This window comes from Nicotiana attenuata, unplaced genomic scaffold (genome assembly GCF_001879085.1).
Source record: "Nicotiana attenuata strain UT unplaced genomic scaffold, NIATTr2, whole genome shotgun sequence".
Classification (NCBI taxonomy): domain Eukaryota; kingdom Viridiplantae; phylum Streptophyta; class Magnoliopsida; order Solanales; family Solanaceae; genus Nicotiana; species Nicotiana attenuata.
In genome coordinates this window covers 116,776-130,542 of record NW_017671986.1, presented here as the reverse complement: position 1 = coordinate 130,542, position 13,767 = coordinate 116,776, and positions in this window count along the sequence as shown.

Here is a 13,767-nt window from a genome sequence, read left to right as displayed (position 1 = left end):
ACATAAATATATGGTTTTTACTAAGTTCCATAATCAATTTCGTGGTCAAATCTCATTTTTATCAAAAAACCTAGGTTTTCATCTAAACCCTTGATTTTCACTAATTTTTACATGTTAATCTACCCATAATCTATGTTATTAACTCATGTTGTGTAGAAATTACTTACCTCAAAGTGCTAGGTGAAAACCCTCTTCCAAAAGCTCTAAAAATCTCCCAAGAGATGAAGTGAAATGAAATAAGTGGCCTTAGTCCCACAATAAATGAGCTGTGCACAGGTCTCAGATGTCACATTTGCGACATCCGGTTCGCAAATGCGACACAATTATCGCAAATGCGAATTGGGCTTTCCCTCTGTCCAGGTCGCAAATGCAACAAGGGAATCGGAAATACGATCAACGCAGGGTCGCAAATGCACTTGTTTCTCTCGCACTTGCGAGCTAGGCCTAGACCAGGCTTCATCGCAAATGCAATGCTTCTCTCGCAAATGCGAGACCTGCAGCAGCTGCCAAGAACACCAGAAAATTGGAGTGTTTTCAACTCCTTCCACACATCTGAAACTCACCCAAGCCCACGGAGCTCCACACCAAACACTCACACCAGTCTAACAATGTCATACAAACTTGCTCGCGCGATCGGAACACTGAAATAACATCAAAAACCACGAATTGGACCCCAAAAACGCATGAATTTACTCATGAACTCCAAAAACTTCTAAAACACTCTCGCGCGTCCGATTCCTACCAAATCAACTCGGAATGATGCCAAACTTTGCGTTCAAGTTTTAAATGACATTACAGACCTACTCCAACTTCCGGAACTGGAATCCGGACCCGATATCAAAAAGTCCTCCCTCGGTCAAGCTTTGTAAAAACTTCAAGTTTCTAACTTTCGCCAAATGACTCGGAAACGACCTACGGACCTCCGAATCCACTTCCAGACGCGCTCCTAAGTCCAGAATCACCATACGTAGTTATTCTCAGGGTCGGAATCCCAAACGGACATCTCCATTTCAACCCAAACTTATGGAATTTGCTCAAAATGCCAACATTTACTATTAGGCGCCGAAACGCTCCCGGGTCATCCAAAACCCGCTCCGAACATACACCCATGTCCGAAATCATCATACGAACCTATTGGAACCGTCAAATCCCGATTTCGAGGTCGTTTACTCAAAATGTTGACCAATGTCAAACTTGGCCTTTTAAAACAATCTTAAGGAACCAAATGTTCCGATTTCAACCCGAACTCTCCCAAATCCCGAACTAACCATCCCCTCAAGTCATAAATCAGTAAAAGCAAGTACGGGAAGTCTTATTTAGGGGAACGAGGTTCTAGAAAGCAAAAAAACCAGTCAGGTCGTTTTATTCTCCACCTGTTAAACAAACGTTCGTCCTCGAACAGGTTTAGATTCATACCTGAAGTGCTGAATAAGTGTGGATATCTGCTCCGCATGTCCTCCTCGGACTCCCAGGTCGCCTCCTCGACTGGTTGGCCCCTCCACTGAACCTTTACCGTAAAAATCCTCTTGGACCTCAATTGGCGATCCTGCCTAGCAACAATGGCAACTGGTTCTTCCTTATAACCCAAGCTCTCATCTAGCTAGATAGTGCTGAAGTCTAACACATGGGACAAGTCGGCGTGATATCTCCGAAGCATAGACACGTGAAAAACTGGATGAACCCCCGATAGGCTGGGAGGTAGAGCAAGCTCATAAGCAACCTCCCCAACTCACCTCAACACCTCAAATGGGCCTATAAACCTTGGGCTCAACTTGCCCTTCTTTCCGAATCTCATAATCCCCTTCATCGGCAAAACTTTCAAGAGAATCTTCTTGCCTACCATAAATGACACATCACGCGCCTTCTGATCCGCGTAACTCTTCTGTCTGGAATGTGCTGTGTGAAGTCGTTCCTGAATCAACTTTACCTTTTCGAAGGCATCCTTTACCAAATCAGTACCATATAACTTAGCCTCGCCGGGCTCAAACCACCCAATGGGAGAACGACATCGTCGACCATATAAAGCCTCAAATGGAGCTATCTCGATGTTGGACTAATAACTGTTGTTGTAAGCAAACTCGGCCAAGGGTAAGAATCAATCCCACTGCCCTCCAAAGTCAATCACACATGCTCTGAGCATGTCCTCCAGGATCTGGACTGTCCGCTCCGACTGCCTGTCGGTCTGTGGATGAAATGCTGTGTTGAGCTCTACACGGGTCCCCAACTCACTTTGTACGGTTCTCTAGAAATGTGAAGTAAATGGAGGGCCTCTATCTGATATGATGGAAACAAGCACACCATGCAACCGAACTATCTCCTGAATATAAATCTGGGCCAACCTCTCTGAAGTATATGTAGTCACAACCGGAATGAAGTGTGCCGACTTGGTCAACCTGTCGACAATGACCCAAACTGCATCAAACTTCCGCAACGTCCACGGCAACCTAACAATGAAGTCCATAGTAATGCGCTCCCATTTCCACTCAAGTATAGTCATCTTTTGGAGTAAGCCACCTGGCCTCTGGTGCTCATACTTAACCTGCTGGCTATTTAGGCACCTAGCCACATACTCAACTATGTCTTTCTTCATTCGCCGCCACCAATAATGCTGCCTCAGATCACGATACATCTTCGTAACACCTGGATGAATGGAATATCGAGAACTATGTGCCTCCTCTAGAATCCTCTCTCTCAAGCCAACGACATTAGAAACACATAGACGACCCTGGAGTTGCAGTACACCATCCCCGCCCATAGAAACCTCCTTGGAACCACCCTGTAGTACCGTCTCCCTGAGGAATGTCAAGTGCGGATCATCAAACTGTCAAGCCTTGATCTCCCCCAATAGTGAAGACTGGGACACAACACATGCAAGAAATTGGCTGGGCTCTGAAATGTCCAACCTCACAAGTCTTTTAGCCAAGGACTGAATGTCCAAAGCTAGTGGCCTCTCCTCTGCTGAAATGAATGCCAAGCTACCCATACTCTCTGCCTTCCTGCTTAAGGTATCCACGACCACATTTGCCTTGCCCGAATGATAAAGAATGGTGATACATAATCCTTCAGTAACTCCAGCCATCTACACTGCCTCAAATTGAGATCCCTTTGCTTGAACAAATGGTGTAAGCTGCGATCAGTATAAACTTCACATGACACCCCGTACAAATAATGCCTCCATATCATAAGAGCATGAACAATCGTGGCTAACTCTAGGTCGTGCACAGGGTAATTCTTCTCATGAATCTTCAGCTGACGCGAAGCATATGCAATAACTCGCCCCTCCTGCATCAATACACGACCCAAGCCAACGCGTGAAGCATTGCAATACACCGTATACATCCCCGAAGCAGAAGGCAACACTAGAACCGGTGCTGTAGTCAAAGTTGTCTTGAGCTTCTGAAAGCTCGCCTCACAATCATCGGACCAACGGAACGGAGCACCCTTTTGGGTCAATCTAGTCAGAGGTGCTGCAATGGATGAAAAACCATGCACAAACCGGGGATAATAAGCTGCTAACCCCAGGAAACTCCTGATCTCAGTCACCGAAGTGGGACGAGGCCAACTTTGAACTGCCTCAATCTTCTTGGTATCCACCTTAATACCCTCGCCTGATACAACATGCCCCTAGTATGCCACAGACTCTAGCCAAAACTCACCCTTGGAGAACTTAGCATACAACTTCTGTTCCCTCAAGGTCTAAAGCACCACATTCAAATGCTGCTCGTGCTCCCCCAGCCTACGTGAGTAGATCAAAATGCCATCAATGAAGACAATGACAAACGAATAAATATAAGGCTTGAACACCATGTTCATCAAATCCATAAACGCCATCGGGGCATTAGTCAAGCCGAAGGACATCACCAGAAACTCAAAATGGCCATATCTAGTAAGGAAAGCAGTCTTCGGAACATCCGAGTCCTGAATCTTCAACTGATGATACCCTGATCATAAGTCGATCTTAGAGAACACCCTAGCATCCTGCAACTGATCAAACAAATCATCAATACACGGAAATGGGTACTTGTTCTTGATGGTAACTTTGTTCAACTGGCGGTAATCAATGCACATCCGCATAGTCCCATCTTTCTTCTTCACAAATAACATTGGTGCACCCCAAGGTGATACACTTGGTCTCACAAACCCCTTTGCTAACAAATCCTCAAGCTACTCCTTCAACTCTTTCGGAGCCATATGGTAGGGTGGGATAGATATAGGCTGTGTACCTGGAGCCAAATCAATACAAAAATCAATATCACGATCTGGTGGCATGCCTGGAAGGTCAGAAGGAAACACATCGGCAAATCCTCGGACTACTGGCACTGAATCAATCGTCGGAGACTCTGCGGTAATGTCCCGAACATAAGCTAGATAAGCCAAACAACCCTTCTCGACCATATGTCGAGCCTTCAGGAAAGAGATGACCTGACTCGCTGTACTAATGGAGGAACCCTTCTACTCCAATTTCGGCAACTCTGGCATCGCTAAAGTAACACTTTGCATGGCAATCAAGGATGGCGTGATATGGGGATAGCTAGTCAATGCCTAGGATGACCTCAAAGTTGGTCATATCAAGCAACAGAAGGTCCGCTCTAGTCTCATAACCACAGAATGTGACCACACAAGACAGACAGATTCGATCCACAACCGCAAAATCGCCCATAGGAGTGGACACATAAACAAGAGTACCCAAGGGCTCACGAGGAATATCCAGGAAATGAGCAAACACAGATGACACATATGAGTAGGTAGATCCTAGATCAGATAATGCTGAAGCATCCCTACCGCAACCGGAAATAATACATGTGATCACGACATCTGAGGCCAATGCATCTGGTCTGGCCCGAAAAGCATAGAATCTGGCTGGAGCACCGGCGGGCTAGCCTCCACCTGACTGAACAGTAGCTGGCTGACCTCCCCCTGCCTGGCCTTCACATTTAGGACAGCCCCTACCAGCCTTCCCTTCGCCTCTGGGCGGCCGGACATCCAGTGATGTAATCATGGGCTGGTGGCCCTGCTGCACTGCCTTGCCCCGAAGCCTGAGGTAGAATTTCCTCATGTGACTGAGATCTCCACACTCAAAATAACCCCTCGGTGTGGTGATCTGCTGCCCTGAAGTCTGACCATGATGGCCTGAAGACCCACTAGAAGAAGCCTAAATACCTGGTGGGCGTATGAACTCTCCGGCATGGCACTGAAATAGGAGCTGGAAGAACCCTGGTGGTCTGAGTACCCACTGGCAGAACCCTGGATGGCTGGTGGAAAGTAAGAACTCTCTGGTATGGTGCTGAAATAGGGTCGTGCCGGAGCACCCAGAGGAGGTGGTGGTGCTGTATATGTGGGCATGCCAGGCTGACTCCTCCCAAACTGACCTCTGCCCCTAGCCGGGGTACCTCTAAACTCTCCAGAGAAACGGGTCCTCTTGTCCCGCTGTATCTGCTCTCTACCTCTCTGACGGTAGCCCTCAATCCTCCGAGCAATCTCCATTACCAGCTGATAAGAAGTCCCCATCTCAACCTCTCGGGCCATATTAGCCCGAATACCTGAGTGCAACCCCGCAACAAACCTCCACACTCTCTCTGCGTCAGTAGGAAGTATCATAAGTGCATGGCGAGACAACTAAGAAAACCTCTCCTCATAATCGGTCACCGATATTTGACCTTGCTCGAGCTGCTCAAACAGATACCGTAACTCTTCCCTCTCGGAGGGTGGAATATACCTATCCAAGAAAATATGTGTGAACTGGTCGCAAGTCATGAGAGGAGAACCCACTGGTGTGCCAAGAAGATAAGACTGCCACATCTACGGGCCCTGCCCTCCATCTGGAAAGTTGTAAAATCCACTCCATGAGACTCCAATATCCTCATGTTGTGCAGTGTGTCCCTGCACCGATCAATGAAGTCCTGGGGATCCTTATGTCGCTCACCTTCGAAGTCAGGAGGGTGTAGCCTAGTACATCTTTCCAATAGCTTCTGCGGCTCGTCGTCCACAGCTGGTCTAGGCTCAGGTACAACCGCTGCAACTGGCTGGGCCCTGTCCACGGGTAGTACACCCGGAGTCTGATACACTACAGCTGCATGCCCAGGAGCCTGAGTAGTATGGGTCTGTGCTCCCCCTCCCGCCTGGGATGTGGCTGGGTCTACAGGAAATAAGCCAGCCTAGGTCATAGAATCCATGAATCGCAGCATACGGCCTATGACCTCCTGAAAGCCCGATGCTGTCATGAAATCTACCGGGGTTGGCTCTACTGTGGGCTCCTCACCCCGCTCCTCCATAATGGGATCCTCTACTGGATCCGCTGGTGGTACAACTAGGGAAACTCTAGGACGTCCTCGTCCTTTACCTCGGGCCGGTGCCCTCCCCCGTCCTCTGCCTCGGCCTCTAGCAACGGTGGGAGCAGCTCCTCCCGGGTCCGGAATGTTTGTTGCATGCGTTCTCACCATCTGTGAGAGAATAAACTAGAGAATTTAGTATACCATCAAATGCACGATAGAATGTAAATAAAGAGTAGTTTCCTAACACCCCATAGCCTCTCGAAGATAAGTATAGACGTCTCCGTACAGATCCGCAAGACTCTATTAGGTCTGCCCATGACTTGTGATACCTACGTGAACCTAGTGCTCTGATACCATGCTGTCACGACCCAATTCTATTATAGGCTGTGATGGCGCACAACACCGTTGTTAGGCAAGCCGACACCGATCAACTTGTGGTTTTTCGTTTAAATAAATTATTAAGTAGTAACATTTCCGTATTTCTTAAAAAGATTTAGAAGTTTACGAGTGTAACATAAATAAGCGGAAGCAATAAGTACTAATCGGAATCACGTAAGCAAACCCAAAATCATAAGTCTACTAGTGTGTGTGCCAAGACCTGGTGTCACAAGTGTGTGGGCAATCTAGTAGAATATACAAAAGAATACTAGCCTACTGTCTGAAAGGAATAGATAGAAAAGTAAAACATAATGGAGACTCCAGCTGCTGCACAACGGCTCAAAAAGTAGTTCACCGTGAAGTCTCGAGGTGGGATCAACTACGCGCGTTGGACGGGTAACTAGATGCACCGGGCTCAGATCCTGTATAATTAAGTACAGAAGTGTAGTATGAGTACATAAACAACATGTAGCCAGTAAGTATCTCGTCTAACCTCGAAGAAGTAGTGAGGAGGGATCGACTTTGACACTTACTATGGGCTAAAATTATATAATCAAAGTATTATACTAGGCATGGATTTCATGAATAATACTGAAAGCTAAATAACAGGAAATGATAAGTTCTTCTTTCACAAATATAAATTTCAAATTCAGTTATATCATTTAACAGCTTGCATTTCGAGACATTTAGCAATTACAATCATGGAGAGTTCCATAGAGTTATCATGCGCAAATTATGCCAAGGTCGTATGGCCCGATCCAACATAATATTTAATCTGTACACTGCCAGAGGGTCGAACGGCACGAACCATAGTTGCATCTATTTACAACCGAAGCGCTCGGCCCGATCCACATATAGTAATTATTTTTAAGGAAAACACAAATTTCTCATTTATAGTCAAGTATTCCATTCAATTTTTCAAATAAGTAAATTTAACCTTTTACGAATTCTTTTATCAAATTCTAACATGACTCAAGTAAGTAAATTAGCAAGTAAGGGTGCAACATTTCAAATAAAGTATGATACGGGTCCTAAACTACCCGAACAATAGCATAATAGTTGCCACGTACGGACTCTCGTCAACTCGTACGTACGTAGCCCCCACAAATAGGTACACACATTTATTTAATTCGCCTATGGGGTTAATTCCCTCTTACAAGGTTAGAAAGGAGACGTACCTCATCTCAAGGCCTACTTCCCAATTCAAGAATGCGCTCAAACATCCAAATTTGATTCCAAATGACTCGAAACTAGTCAAACATTACGTAAATTAATCAATCTATGCTCAAAAGTTCATATCCCCACTATTAAAGTGATTACCCAACCCAAATCGCAAGATTCTTAAAATTCACCCCGGGCCCACATGCCCGGATTCCGAAAATATTTGAAGAAAGTTGTTACCCATAACCTTAGGAACATAAATATATGATTTTTACTAAGTTCCAAAACCAATTTCGTGGTCAAATCTCGTTTTTATCAAAAACCTAGGTTTTCATCTAAACACTTGATTTTCACTAATTTTTACATGTTAATCTACCCATAATCTATGTTATTAACTCATGTTGTGTAGAAATTACTTACCTCAAAGTGCTAGGTGAAAACCCTCTTCTAAAAGCTCCAAAAATCGCCCAAGAGATGAAGTGAAATGAAATAAATGGCCTAAGTCCCGCAATAAATGAGATGTGCACAAGTCTCAGATGTCGCAGTTCGCAAATGCGACACAATCATCGCAAATGCGAATTGGTCTTTCCCCCTGTCCAGGTTGCTAATGCAACAAGGGAATCGGAAATACGATCAACGCAAGGTCGAAAATGCACTTGTTTCTCTCGCACTTGCGAGCTAGGCCTAGACCGGTCTTCATCGCAAATGCGATGCTTCCCTCGCAAATGCGAGACCTGCAGCAACTGCCAAGAACACCAAAAAACTAGAGTGTTTTCAACTCCTTCCACAAGTCCGAAACTCACCTGAGCCCTCGGTGATCCACACTAAACACTCACACCACTCTAACAACGTCATACAAACTTGCTCACGCGACTGGAACACTAGAATAACATCAAAAACCACGAATTGGACGCCAAAACGCATCAATTTACTCATGAACTCCAAAAACTTCTAAAACACCACTCGCGAGTCCGATTTCTATCAAATCAACTCGGAATGATGCCAAGCTTTGCGTGCAAGTCTTAAATGACATTACGGACCTACTACAACTTCCAGAACTGGAATCCGGACCCGATATCAAAAAGTCCACCCTCGGTCAAACTTTCCAAAAACTTCAAGTTTCTAACTTTCACCAAATGACTCGGAAATGACCTACGAACCTCCGAATCCACTTCCAGACGCGCTCCTAAGTCTAGAATCACCGTACGGAGCTATTCCCAAGCTCGGAATCCCAAATGGACGTCGAGAATGTAAAAATCCATATCAACCCAAACTTATGAATTTGCTCAAAATGCCAACTTTCACTATTAGGCGCCGAAACGCTCCCGGGTCATTCAAAACCTGCTACGAATATACACCCAAGTCCGAAATCATCATACGACCCTATTGGAACCGTCAAATCCCAATTCCGAGGTCATTTACTCAAAATGTTGACCGAAGTCAAACTTGTCCTTTTAAGCCAACCTTATGGAACCAAATGTTCCGATTTCAAACCGAACTCTCCAAAATCCTGAATTAACCATCCCCACAAGTCAAAAATCAGTAAAAGCAAGTACGGAAAGTCTTATTTAGGGCAACGGGGTTCTAGAAAGCAAAGCGACCGGTCGGGTCACTACAATGATGCAATGATTTGATTGCTTATTATCTATCACAAATACATCAACAACTGCCACAAATAATAATTCTTTTATTCCATGCGGCAAACAAATAATTTGACTTACAAGCATTGAATCTTTAATTTTGAATAAGATCAAATCGGGCGTGCCCTTTTTATACGACTGATTGAGGCTGGAGCATGATTAGCCGAGGATCATCTCCGATTTATATCAAACTATGATGCAGTGTTAGGTTGTCAAGCTCAAGACCCTGAGACCGATTAAGATCGAGACCGACCAGAACCGGGACCGACCAAGATTGAGATCGATCAAGATCGGGATCGAATAAGATAGAGATCGAGGGAAGCTTACTGGGTCGAATAACGGAATGCCGAAATATCTGCAATCGGGCGAGGATCACAGCGCAAATCTCAGCATGTATCAAGAAGAGGCCGATTAGTTAGCCAATCATGGGATTTCTTATTGTATTTAGAATTGTACCAAGAATAGGACTCCCCTCACTATATAAAGGAGGTCTGATCATTTGTAAAAGACATCATATTTACATTACAAAAGCAATATATTCACTTTCTATTAAGCTCTCAACATTCCTGTTACTTTGCTCATAGTTTCTAGAAAAATGATCACTTGATTCGAGAGCAACCTAGCTCAAGGATTAAAGCTATACATTTCATTTGGTTTGTTTTATTTATATTTGCAGTTAATTTCAGTATCCATTTATGTTTTCTTACAGTTTGTGCCAAGTGAATCACGTGTCCTTAAAACCACAGTATAAATTCAATTGTTATCCATTTTAAGGGTAAACAGTTTGACGCCCACCGTAGGGCTAAGGATAATAGTGATTGCCTGGTACAATTTTCGTAACACACACTATTTTACGCTCTGAAGTCAATGCCCAAGAAGTTCCATATGCCCGAGATTCCTAAGTATAATGGGACGACTGATCCAAATGAACATGTCACCTCGTACACGTATGCCATCAAAGGAAATGACTTGGAAGATGACGAAATTGAATCCGTACTGCTGAAGAAATTCGGGGAGACTTTATCAAAGGGTGGCATGATATGGTATCATAATTTACCGCCTAACTCTATTGATTCGTTTGCTATGCTCGCAGATTCTTTTGTAAAGGCACACGCCGGAGCCATTAAGGTTGCAACAAGAAAGTCGGACCTTTTCAAGGTAAGGCAGAAGGACAACGAGATGCTCAGGGAATTTTTATCTCGGTTCCAAACGGAGAGAATGGATTTGCCACCGGTCACCGACGATTGGGCTGTTCAAGATTTCACTCAAGGCCTCAACGCTCGAAGTTCCACAGCCTCACAGCAGTTGAAGCAAAATTTGATCGAGTATCTAGCTGTCACTCGGGCCGATGTACATAATCGGTATCAGTCGAAGATCAGGGTCGAGGATGATCAACTGGGACTCCTTCTGGGCCCGTTTATCCTAACAGGCCCGTGGATAGAATCAAGAGGGATATCGACCGAGAACTAAGGTCGAATAAAGATTGATATCAACCGTATAATGAAGACCATAGAGGCGGCGGTTCTGGGAAAAACTTTGAACGGAATGAAAGGAGAAATGATCGAGGTCAAGTTCACGGGGACTTATGAGCAAGAGTGGTTTCGACAGGATGTCGGGTCCAAAGAAGCACCGCGGTTGTCAGAATATAACTTCAACATAGATGCATCCGCAATCGTATCGGCCATCAGACGTATCAAAGATACTAGGTGGCCTCGACCTCTGCAAACCGATCCGGCCCAGAGAAATCCCAACCAAATGTGCAAGTATCATGGCACTCATGGCCATAAAATAGAAGATTGCAGGCAGCTAAGGGAGGAAGTAGCCCGATTGTTCAATGCGGGCCATCTTCGGGAATTCTTTAGTAATCGGGCCAAGAATCACTTCAACAACAGAGATTCAGTAGACAGAATGAGCAGGAAGAACCACTACACGTGATTAATATGATCGTTGGAAGGGTCGATACTCCTCAAGGACCAGTATTAAAGCGCACCAAGGTGTCAATGACAAGGGAGAAGCGAACTCGGGATTACGTACCGAAAGGAACCTTGCCTTTCAATGATGAGGATGCAGAAGGGATCGAACAACCTCACAGCAACGCACTGGTAATATCTGTACTTATGAATAAGCTTCAAGTTAAACATCCTTTGATTGATCCAGGTAGCTCAGCCAACATAATTTGATCAAGGGTCGTAGAACAGCTCAGCCTACAGGATCAGGTTATACCCGCGGCCCGAGTTCTAAACGGCTTCAATATGGCATGTGAAACCACCAAAGTCAAAATAATTTTGCGAGTAAACGTGGCTGCGACCATCCAAGAAATGAAGTTACATGTGATCAAGGGCGATATGAGATATAATGCCCTATTCGGTAGACCGTGGATCTATAACATGAGGGCAATGCCTTCGACCCTTCACCAGGTTCCAAAATTTCCAACACCAGAGGAAGTCAAAACAGTCTACGGGGAGCAACCCGACGCCAAAAAAATGTTTGCCATTGACGAAGTGATACCGATATCGGCGCTCTCTTCAATAAAAGAATCAAGTTCGAAGGGAAAATAAGAGGTACTTTGATCCATCATAATTCAATCACAGACACCGGCCTCGACCCAACCGGAGGAGCAGAGGACTTACGAAGATGATGACTATATGGTACTTTGATCCTTCATAATCCCCTATGATTCTAATCCGCAAAATCAATGGTCGAAGAGCTAGAACAAAATCATATTGATCGAGCATCTGCCTGATCAAAAGGTATACCTAGGAACGGGGTTAACTCTCGAGCTCAGGAAAAAACTTATTCAATTTCTTATGGTACCTGCTGTTATAATGTAATGCCATTCAGACTAAAAAATGGCGGTGCAACCTATCAACGCCTAGTAATCTGAATGTTCGAAGAACAAATAGGGAGATCTATGGAAGTTTATATGATGACATGCTAGTTAAGTCCCTGCGAGCAGAGGACCATTTGAAGCATTTGCAGGAAACTTTTTTTATACTGAAGAAATACAACATGAAGCTCAACCCGGAGAAATGTGCATTTGGGGTCGGGTCCGGCAAGTTTCTCGGATTCATGGTATCGAATCGAGGAATCGAGATCAACCTCGATAAGATCAAAGCAATCGAGGATATCGCGGTAGTAGATAATGTGAAGGCCGTACAAAGGCTAATCGGGCGCATTGCAACCCTGAGTCGATTCATCTCAAGATCGTCCGACAGAAGTCATCGATTCTTCTCGTTGCTGAAAAAGAAGAACAACTTCACATGGACCCCAGAATGTCAACGAGCTTTGAAGGAACTTAAGCAATACTTGTCAAGCCCGTCGCTGCTTCACACGCCGAAGGCAGACGAACAACTTTACTTATATCTGGCAGTATCGGAGATAGCAGTAAGTGGGGTCCTAGTCCGAGAAGAACAAGGTACACAATTCCCTATCTATTATGTTAGCCGGACCCTAGGTGAAGCCGAAAGTAGATATCCTCATCTAGAAAAGTTAGCACTCGCTTTGATAAGCGCTTCTAGGAAACTAAAACCATACTTTCAATGCCATCCCATATGTGTTGTAACAACTTATCCCCTTCGAAATATTTTGCATAAACCCGAGCTTTCGGGGCAATTGGCTAACAGCTTGTTTGGATGGTTGTATCCCATTGTATCGTATTGTATTGTTCTCTGAAAACAATGTTTGTTTTGATTGTTTCATTAAAATTGGTTGTATTGTATTGTTAAATCTATTGTTCCGGAACAATGAAAAGTCCTCTTTTTTGAAACAACCGATTTGGTGTGGTGGGATTGTTTCCTATTTTTCTTTCCAACTATGCCCTAACTTATTACTCCATAATTTTATTTTACCTTTTTTCTATTTTAACTCCAAATCTCCAACCTATAACCTACTTTATTTTTTTTCCAGAACTTCTGTCGCTAACGTTAAAGGTTTTTTTCCGCTTTCTGTTTTATTTTTTCACCAAATTTGCTTTTAACTCAATTTTAATTAGTTGTGCTCCTTTGTTTTGCCTTCTTCTGTCTTGCTCCTTTCTTCTGCTTTCTTAAGGTGTTTTCCCCTCTTTTGTTTTGTTTTTTAAAATTATTTTTATGCATAATTTTTGATAAATTTAATATTTAAACAATTGAGGGTATTTTAGTAAACTTATCAGTTACAGTACAGTACGATACAGTCAAACCAAACAGCAAAATATCATTTAATAATAACAAACAATACAATCTATCCAAATATTGTATTCATAAAATGATACGATACAATATGATACAATACAATAGAAAATATTATAAAACGATAGGGAACAATGATCCAAACAGAGT